Raw genomic sequence first — 11,187 nt, 5'->3', positions numbered from 1 at the left:
AATGTGCATATATACTTAATTTTTCTTTTTGTTTGCAGAATATGAGAGTTATTGTCCTATAGTGCAGTTGGTTATTATACTTTTTTTTCTGTACTTTAATTTTGTCTTTTTCACTTGTTTTGTAAACCCCACATAATTAGTGAATAATTAGTTAATAAATTAATTATTAATAAAAAATAAAAAATAAAATTTTATGATATAGAGAAATAGAAATATTAAAAATAAGAATTTTGACACTGATTTTAAAGAATTTGATCCAAAACTGGGCCAATAGACTGAACCGGTTGGACCGGGCCAACATATAAGCATGCAATTCATCTCTTCTTCCCCCAAATCAAAAGGGAACACGCTGAAACACTTGGGGGAAAGGAGTAAGCACACTCAAACCCTTGTTCTTGATTCCAAATTCATATAACTTCCAATCTGGAGCTCCGATCGTCGCACCATTTGCGGCCATACAATCACCACATCGAACTCTACAAAACTCACCGAACGATTTGGTAAGTAAGTTTTAGTTTCTCATCCAACTACTCCCTCCTTTAATTTCGAAAATCTTGAGCTATTGTGTTGAGATTTTGTTGAATTATGGTGTTTAGGGTCAAGTTAGCTTTGTGGGCTTGCTGGGTCTTGTCCCAAATTTCTATCAGTAAGGTGAGAAATCACTAACTCATGTGAATCATTTATGACTATAAATCCTATTTTGATTTTGTGGAATTTATGTGGAATTAGAGTGAGATATATATTTTGGAGGAAAATTTGGTGATATCAGTGACTACAAAGCGAACCGTGGGGGTTGGTTTTTGTTTAGTGAGGATTCGGGGGCTTTGGACACTTGAGGAACAGATATATTTAAGGTGCTTCGGCATTAAGGAGAAATCGGCCAAGGTATGTGTAAATCCTTTAATGAATTAAAATAATTAAAATATGAATTTTGATACTAATATTAAAAGTTTTGGCTAAAAGTTAGGCCAAATGGGTCGAACTGAGCGAACTGGGCCTATAATGGGCCCAAGGTCTAACCCATTCACTCTCTTATAGGCTTCAGCCACTTCTCCCTCAAAGAAAGGAAATTCACATTGTTGAATGAAGAAGAGAGAAATCGACATCAAAAACCCCAACCCTCGTCACCGAAATTCAATCATCCATAACTTTCAATTCGGAGCTCTGATTGACGAGCCGTCAATGGCCACATGCTCGTCTCAAATATCTCTACAAAACTCATAGAACAATTTGGTAAGAATCTAGCAATTTCTCACTCGGTAACTCTCCCCCTAATTTTGAAATTTTAAGGTTTTAATTTTGAGAGATTTTGTGATTTTAGTGTTTAAGATCAAATTAGCCATGTGGACTTGCCGGGTCTTGTCCTAAATTTTCATCAGTAAGATAAAAAAGCACTAACTATTATGAATCATTAATGATTATAAACCCTAGTTTGATTTTGTGGTATTTATGTGGAATTAGAGTGAGATATATGTTTTGAAGACAAATTTGGTGATATCAGTGACTAGAAAGCAAACTATGGAGGTTTGGTTTTTGTTTAGCGAGGATTTAAGGCTTTGGACACTTGAGAAACGGAGATATTTGAGGTGCTTTGACATTAGGGAGGAATCATCCTAGGTATGATTTTGGTTTTTCATAGATAATATGTAATATCTTGTGAAAACATAGGCTAGATGACCATAGGATAGGGTGGATTATGTTAGCATGTTGATGGTTAGTAAATGATAAAATGTTGAACTTGTTATGAATTAGAGTTGATTAATGTGGGTAATGTTTAGTGAAATGATAGATTTCGATGATTAATGATGATACATTGATGATTGAGTATAAAGTTGTATTGATTATGAATTGTTGGAGTTGAATCTTATGAAATTGTATAGTTAGTGTATTGGAAGTGAAAGAGGAGTGTTGAGATACGGTTTGGTTTGTTTTGATGATGTTTTGAAGCTTGGGGTATTGGTAATTGAGTTAAGAAGTTGTAAAAATAGAGGTTTGTGATTTTTGAGAAAAATTGATTTTTAACCAAACTTCGGCTGGCCATAACTCGACTTTCAGACCCCTAAATGTTTCCAAACTTATTTTGAATGAAAATTATGTCTATTTACGCAATTTGAAAAATAGACTAAAAATAATTTTTAACAAAAAAGTTATGCGCATAAGAAGTTTGGTGTGCAAAAGTGTTTCTACAGGTTTATAATAGTTTTTTGGAAAAAAGGCAAGGCTCGCATACGTGGACATATGGTTGCGTACGTGAGAATTTGCCAATGTCCATGGGACTCATGTACGCAGACAATTGTTGCATACGCGAGATGGCAAATAACACCCTCGCGTACGTGAGAGAAAGCATGCGTACGCGGACATAGCTCACGTACGCGAGACACCCTTTTTTGAGGAAAGTGCCTTTTTGTGATTTTCAACCTATTTTCTAATCTCTAAACCTCTATTTTTACTTTTTAATGTCTTAAAATTTAGTTTTAATCATAGCGAAGGGGTGTACCTTGAGAGGGTGTTGTTTTGGTGGTGAAGAAAGATAGTGAAGTGGTAAAATCCTGAATATGTGATGAGATATGATGATGAAGATGAGAACTACGTGCTTGAGAAATGATTTGTGGTTGATGAAGTACGGAGATGGATGAGACATAATTAATGGAAATGATGATATTGATGAGGTGGATGTGGGAAAGGCGGTAGGACACTAATCCCTCGATCTTTTTACCCTGCAGGTAGGACGCTAATCCCTCGATTTATTCCCCCGCATTCCTTATAATTGTGTTATATGGGATGTGAAAAAGGTGGTAGGGAACTAATCCCCCAATGTTTTCCCTCACACTCTCTCTTTCTATTTGTAAGGTGGTAGGGCACTAATCCCCTGACAGGATGGCATGGCCTCACTAGGGGAACGTTGTAGGGCACTAATCCCCCGATTCATTCCCCCTAGTGTATGCCTCTAGGAGAAGGTGGTAGGGCACTAATCCCTCGATGTTATGCCTCTTGGAGATGTGCAAACGAGAGACGGCATCCGGGTTAGCTACCGGAATGTGTCGGGATCTGGCAATATAACCGACACATGAGCTCACGCCTAGTAGGACAGGCATGCATCATGTGCATTTTTATGTCTTGCTTGAGTGTGCATTGTTTTGGTTTACTTAACTGCTTTATCCCTACTTATCTGTTACTTGTTCTACTTGTTGTAACTGCTATCTATATCTGTGCGTTCCTTGTCTGTTTTGTTTGTCTGTGTAACTGAGAGACCCCTAGTATGGCGGAGATGTGACGAAAGTAGTTCCACTGATGTTTCAAAGGGATGGAGAGAGCAGGATTTGCAGGGTTAAGTTAGTATTTGAGTTATAACTCGAAAAACCTTAGATTATATACCCAAAATCTAGTTTAGTTAATCCTTTAAGTTTAATTCTGAGTGTCGGAGTTCTTGGATTGCCTCTAACATTTTCGGGACCTCATATAATATTTATGTGGGCACCATTACCATGCTGAGAACCTCTGGTCTCATTCCATACATATGTTGTCATTTTCATATGCAAGTCGTGAGGCACCACGCTAGGCATCTGGAGTTTCAGTTTCTACGATGTTGGGTTATTGGCTTTTGTGTTTGATATGTGTGTGTATATATATATATACAAGGAGAAATCTATACACACACACACACACACAGATATATATTATATCTGTGTGTGTGTGTGTGTGTGTGTGTGTGTGTGTGTGTGTGTGTGTGTGTGTGTGTGTGTGTAGATTTCTCCTTAATATATGTGCTTTGCTTTTGTATCTCAAAAAGGCTTGATGGAGAACTAGGGTTTATTTTGAGTGTTTTAGGAAACTTGGAATTGTATATATGTATGTAAATATTCTCCAGCTAACCATGGCTACGCAGGTCGAGTTAGGAGCTTGATATGCGGTATCTTTTGACACTTCGTTCCTACATATGTATAATGCCATGTGAAAAATTAGGCTAGATGACCATATGATAGGATGGAATGTGCAAGCATGTTAATGTTTAGTAATTTTGATGGAAATATCGAATTATTATGAGAATGAGTTAAAGGTCGATGATTTTGTTGAAGGTGTGATTTTTCGTGTTTGATGATGATACTAAATTATGATGGCGGTAGTTTGATGAATAATGAATGATGTTGAATTGATTTTTGGGTTGATGGAGTGAAAATAAATATGTTTGAGTAAATGGTGGACTTGTTTCATACACAATAAGGGTTGTTTTGAGGAGTCATACATTGGTTTTTAAAGGAAAGTTTGGTAAAAATAGAGGTTTGGCATTTCCTTGAAAAATTTATTTTTGACCAAACTTTGGTGGGGTATAACTCAGCTTCCGGACCTTCAAATTTTACCAAACTTATTTTAAATGAAAATTTGGATTTGTGAAGTTTATGTCATTCGAAGAACGGATTAAAAATAATTTTTAACAAAAATGTTATGCACGCCGGTAGTTTGGTGTGTAAAAGTAAATTCTGTAGGACTTAACAGCTTTTTAACATTTTTTAGGGGCATGCATACGTGGACACACACGCGACGCGGACCCTAAGCTCTGCCCAGATGTCCTGCATACATGGGAGTGTGCATGCGTACGCGAAATGAAAAAATTTGCAAGCTCGCGTACGTGGGCAATGTCACGCGACGCGGGAAGTCTTCCCTTCCTAAGAGGTTCACGTACGTGAGAATGACATATAACACCTCCACATATGCGAAACATGGCATGCATATACGGAGCCCCTATTTTTGGGAAAAGTGGATTTTTGTGATTTCGACCTATTTTCTAGCTTCCAAACCTCTACAATTACCTCATAAAGTCCCAAATTTTGTTCTTAAATTATAGAGAGAGAGAGAGAGCTAAACTTAGAGAAGGAGTTAACTTGACGATGAAGAAAGGTTTGAAGTAATGATTTGTAGTTAAGGAAATGCAGAAACAATGATGATGTTATGAATGATGATAGAATTGATAATGATGATGTTATGAATGATGACAGAATTGATGATGAATGATTGATAATTGTTACTGGCTTATGCACTTCCACTTATCTGAGATACGAGTTTTCCTGGGTAGATGCAGTGGCTAGCCACCACTTGCTCCCGGTTGAGACTCGATACTCTGTTGATCCTAAGTCGCAAGATGTGTCCGGACACTTTAACGCCCCAAAAATTTCCCCAAAGAGATGAAATTTGGGGAAGCGCGCACAAAAGGACTGTCCAGGGTTAGCTATTAGACATGTCAAGTTTAGCTATATAATCGACAGATGATATCATTAGCCATAGGACAGGCATACATCATGTGTATTTGTCTATTTTGTTTGCCTTTGCATTATTTGGGATTGTCTATTTGAGGAACTATGCCTAATTGCTATATGTTCTATTTGCTGTAACTATAATTTATTTGTATTTTCTTTGTCTGTATTATATGTCTATGCAACTGAGAGATCTTTTGTCTGGAGGAGGAGTAACGAGGGTTGTTCCATCAGAGTTTTGGAGGGTTAGAGGAGAGTGAGATTAAGGTGTTAAGTTATATTTGGATTAGAACCTAAGTACCTTGGATAGTTTGCCTTGTTTCTGGTTTAATTTATAACTTTAAGTTTTAAATCTGAGTGTCGGAGTGTTAGGATCACCTCTGGCTTTCCCGGGACCTTATGCATTATGTACATTGGCACCTTTACCATGCTTAGAACCTTCGATTCTCATTCCAAATATATGTTGTCATTTTTCAGATGCAGGATGAGAGGCACTTCGATAGGTGTCTGGAGTTTTTTGTTGCAAGCGAAGTTGCGATGTTATCTTTTGTATTTTGCTATGTATATATATGTGTATAGACTTCTCCTTTGGATATGCTTTCTCTAGCGGCCTTTGCTTTGTAGATCGAGACCAGAGCTTGATATTTTGTACCTTTGATATTTTGCTCCTTATGCACATATATCTTTATTTCTTCATGTTTAAGTTTCTGTTACGTGAGCATTGCGCTTTTCTTTTCGCGATTTCGCTTAAACCTTCTTTCAAGGCTCCTCGTTATAAGTTCCTTTCAACTATTACTATATATGTATATTTTATTTTAGAGGTCATAATACCACGCTACCTCTATTTTACTGCTTAAGAGTAAAGCTCTGTGTGGTAGGGTGTAGGGGTGCACATGACCCGGCTCGACCCGAAGGCCTGGCCCGGTCTCGAACACTTTAGGGGCTAATTTGGTGTGATTTCATCAGGTTTAGGACCGTGTAAGGGTCTCAAAAATAGACCCGATCATTATTTCGGGTCGGATCCGGGCCATAGCTCGGGTCACCCAAAGTCGGCCTGGTGGCCCAGTCATCATACACAATTAATATTTTGTGCTATTAGTGATGGATCATGACTATTCTTATGTGAAATTTAAGTATTGTAAACCTTAATATTTTGTGTTATTAGTCATTATAAGACTATAAGTTAATGTTTTATGTTTAGAATACATAAGACTTTAGACTAATGCATAATATTGTGTTATTTGTATTGATTTAAATATTTGGTGTTATTAGACAATATTAGTATTGATTGTGGTTATGCTTTAGTATTGATTGTAGTTATGCTTTAATTTTGAAGACGGGTTGGTTCTTGTTATATTTTTCTAAGTGAATTTTACCATGTAAAATAATGGTTGGAGTCTTGGAAATTTGGATAGTTTTACATGCTAACTTACAAGAAGGTATCAACGTAATATAATGTTAACATCCCGGTTTTCACCCAGTATAATTGTGGCCCAAAAGTGTATTAGTTTCATCGGGTCTAGGGTTGGGTTCGGGTCTAATAAATAGACCTAGTGTATATTTTGGGCCGGGTCTGGGTCACATCGAACCCGACTTCACCCGGCCCATGTGTACCCCTAGTATGGTGTTACATGTTTAATTAGTTAGTATTAGTTATATATGATTTTATTCTCTTCTGTTGTAGAAGGAGGATGATGATGGGTGAATTTATAAAAAAAATTTAAAATTTCAGTTTACCGACAGATTTACCAGGCAATAAATCCGACGGTAATTAACGGCGAATAAAAAAATCTGCCGGTAAATAATTACCGGCGATGTTTATTCTGTCGGATTTATTCCGATGGTAAATAGATTACTGACGGGTGGAAAAATACCGGTTAAGATTTTCACAAAAATATTACATTGCAAGTATAGTTCTAAACCGACAATTAAACCTCAATCAATATTTAAATTTTTGTGACTTAAGAAAACCCAATAAAATCAACGAAGTATTTAAACCTCGGGTCGTCTCTCAAGGAATTGTAGGGAAGTGTTTATTATTGGTTATGATAAAGTATATTTTTGGGTTTTGGAATAAGGAACAAGAAAGTAAAATAACAAGGAAATAAAATAATAACTAAGAAACGTTCTAACAAGGATTGAGAATTGGAATTCCTATCCTTATTATCATCATCAATTGTGATGGTAATTGCCTTTTGCTCTAACTTAGTTAACCTCTAACAATGAAGGAAATTCAAGTGAACAAAATCAACTTAAGTTCACAAGTCTTAATCAAAGACTAGATTTAGTGAAGCCTAAGCCATCTAGCAATTTTCAATCCAATCAACAAAAGACTTTTGATAACTCAAGAGGCTCTAATTGATCAATCCAAGTTAAGAACATAAAAATCTAATTTAAAATCCAACCAAGCATTTTATCACAAACTTGGAAGGCATAAAATAAAAGCATGGTAAAATTAACAAAGAATATTAAATCTAAAGGACCAATTGCAAGTATCAATGACTAACAAATAAAGAGAGTAACAATAAACATGAAAAACATAAATTGCATTAATATAAATCAAATGTAACAAGAGCTCATAAACATAAAAATGGCGAAAAAGGGAAATTAACAAGCGAAGAAGATGAACTAAAGTGCTTAAACAATTAAAAGTAAGAGGAAACTAAATTAAAAGAAGATTGAACCTGAACCTAAAGAGAAATTGGAAGAAGAAACCCTAAAACCTAGAGAGAGGAGAGAGCCTACCTCTCTTATGGTTCATTTCACAGAGCCTCCTAAGTTGACCATCCGTTTCAAGAATACCATACTCAAGTGGGATAGTAAAGCTAATAGAGATAAGTTTTACCCACTCAAATGAAGGAGTAAATGGCAACCTAGGTAGAGAAGTCTCTAACGATCTTGACAAAGCATGTTCAACTCCTGTCCATCCCTTTTGGAAGACTTCCATCTTCACATCATTCTTCAACCCAATTGGAGAAGGTTCTTCAAACTCAAGGAGTTCATTTGCGAATGCACATTCATCACTAGGAGGGCTTGATTCATGATCATCATCACCAAGGGAACTTGCCTCTTGATCTATTCCATCTAATTCTTCATAGGGAATATGCCTTGGAAATTGTGCACAATCTTCCTTAACCTCTTTTTCAAGTCCAATGGGGATGAATCAATTGTAGTAAGAAATTCATCAATTATTAAATCCATCTCTTGATTAACCTTCTCGAAATCTTCAACCATGATATGCTTTGGAGGTTGTACACCCTTCTCAACATCAAATTCAAACTTCTTGGAAGGAGGCTCTATGATTTGAGGTTCCCATGGACTCTCAACATCTCCTAAGTCTTCAATTACTTCTTCCTCTTCGATAATTACAGCTTCCTCCAATTGTCCTAGTACAAAATCACATTCCTCATTTTCCACCGGAGTTTTCAATCTCTCCTTCATGATACGCTCCTCACTTGATTCTCCACATGTGGCCATGGAAGTTCCTTGAGTGTCCAAACATTAGGAGGCTAATTGATTCACTATCTTTGTCAAGGCAGCTGTGAAGTCTAGTACCTCCATTTTTATCTCTTCTTGCTCTTGAAGAACAACACCAAGGGTGTCATCCATTGGAGCTCGGGGTGGACAGGAGGGTTCATTATTTTGGAGAAAGGATTCATAATAGGAAGATGGATCTTCTTGGTAAGGATAGGAAGATGATGCATATTGAGGTGGTGGTTCTTGGGAGTAGTTGTGTTGGAATGGGGGTGGTTCTAAGTATGGCTCATAATGCTCTTGCTATGGTGGGTAAGAACTAGGGTCATATGAGGGTGTTTGGTAACATGGGGCTTGTGAGTACGGTGGTTCAAAATTATATTGAGGAGGGGGTTCATAGGCATATGGTGGGGCTTGTTGGTAACTACAAGGAGGTCCACCATAGGTATTGTCTTCATATGCATCACGGAATGGCTCTTGCTCGTAGTACGTTGGTGGAGGTTGTTGCCAAAATGGTTGATCATAAGCTTAAGGTTCCTCCCACCTTTGATTGTCTCATCCTTGATGCATGTTCTCATTGTAGCGTCCATTTCCTACAACATAATTTGAGCCAAACTCATAGCCAAAGGGGTGAAAATTCATAGTAGCAAGAGAAAATAAAAACAAAAGCTAACAAAAACTAATGAAAATAAACTCCTAAAACTAAAAACAACTATCAAAGAAATAAAAGGCAAACATATTCACAATATTCACAATAACCAATAATAAGGCACACATTTGCAATTTTCCGGCAATGGCACCAAAAATTTGACGGAGGAAAAATATCGGTAAAGATTTTCACAAAAATATCACATTGCAAGTATAGATCTAAACCAACAATTAAACCTCAATCAATATTGATAAACACACTATTTTATGGTTTATCTTGTGCTCAATTGAGTGGATTTTATCAACTGTTTACCCACTTATTCATAATATTTGCATAGTTTTATATTTCCTTCCTGATTTTGTACTATGATTGAAAACGTGCTTCTTTGATCTTATATTTGCTTATTATTAATCCTCTCTTATTACCATTAGATGCCTTGATATGTGTGTTAAGTGATTTCAGAGATTACAGGGCAGGAATGGCTCAGAGGATGGAAAGGAAGCATGCGAAAGTGGAAGGAATACAAGAAGTTGGAGAAATTGCTAAGCTGTCCAGCCTGACCTCTTCGCACTCAAACGGCAATAACTTTAGCTACAGAGGTCCAAACGATGCGGTTCTAGTTGCGTTGGAAAGCTAACGTCCGGGGCTTCGATTTGATATATAATATGTTATAGTTTCCCTGACACTAGGCGATGCGACCGCGTGATCCATGCGGCCCCGTCGCAGTGACGGAAATCAGCGTATTTGAAATCTTCTCCAGCGATTTCTGGGCTGTTTTCGACCCAGTTTGCGACCCAGAAAACACAGATTAGAGGATATAAAGTGGGGAAATGTATCCATTCATAGGAGGCTCTCATAATTCACTTTTCATGTTTTAGATGTAGTTTTTAGAGAGAGAGGTTCTCTCCTCTCTCTTAGTATTAGGATTTAGGATTTCTCTTAGTTTTAGGAGTGGCTCTCAACCCCGGGTTCTTTATTTATTCTATTATTTTATTTTAGTTTGTTAATGTTGGTTTACGAACTTCATGTTAGAATTGATTTCTTTTATTAATGCATTTTGAGGTATTTCAGATTATGATTGTTTTATTCTGTTTAAGATTCCTTTCAATTCAATTTAGATTTATTTTTCCCTTTCGGCTTTGGTTAAATAATTGGTGACCCTTGAGTTATCAAACTCATTGTTGATTGAAAATTGGAATTCTTCAAGAATTAATTCAAGTTCCAATAACTCTAGTCTTTCCCAAGGAAAGACTAGAACCTGAGGAATCAGAATTAATTCATCCACATAACTTACCTTCATAGTTAGAGGTTAACAAAATGGGAGAAGAATCCAATTCTCTTTACAATTGATAAGGATAACCAGGATAGGACTTCCTGTTTTCGTACCTTGCTGGTGGACGAAATTGTGATCAACAATAATGGCTCTTTAGCATGTGCATAAAAACATTAACTCAGGACTTTCTTTCCACAATCTCGTTCAACTAACCAGCAAGTGTACTGGGTCGTCCAAGTAATAAACCTTACGTGAGTAAGGGTCGATCCCACAGAGATTGTTGGTATGAAGCAAGCTATGGTCACCTTGTAAATCTCAGTTAAGTGGATTCATAGGGTCAAATGTAATTGGATTAAATAATACACAGAAAATAAGATAGTAAATAGTTACTCATATAATTCCATGGTGGGAATTTCAGATAGGCATGTGGAGATGCTGTGCTCCTCTCGAATCTCTACTTTCTTCTTACATTCATCCAATCCTTCTTACTCCTTTCCATGGCAAGCTGTATGTAGGGCATCACCATCATCAATGGCTACTTT

Source organism: Arachis duranensis, chromosome 1 (assembly GCF_000817695.3).
Source record: "Arachis duranensis cultivar V14167 chromosome 1, aradu.V14167.gnm2.J7QH, whole genome shotgun sequence".
In the NCBI taxonomy this organism is placed as follows: Eukaryota; Viridiplantae; Streptophyta; class Magnoliopsida; order Fabales; family Fabaceae; genus Arachis; species Arachis duranensis.
The sequence above is the reverse complement of the archived record's forward strand: the minus strand, read 5'-3'. Positions refer to the sequence as shown.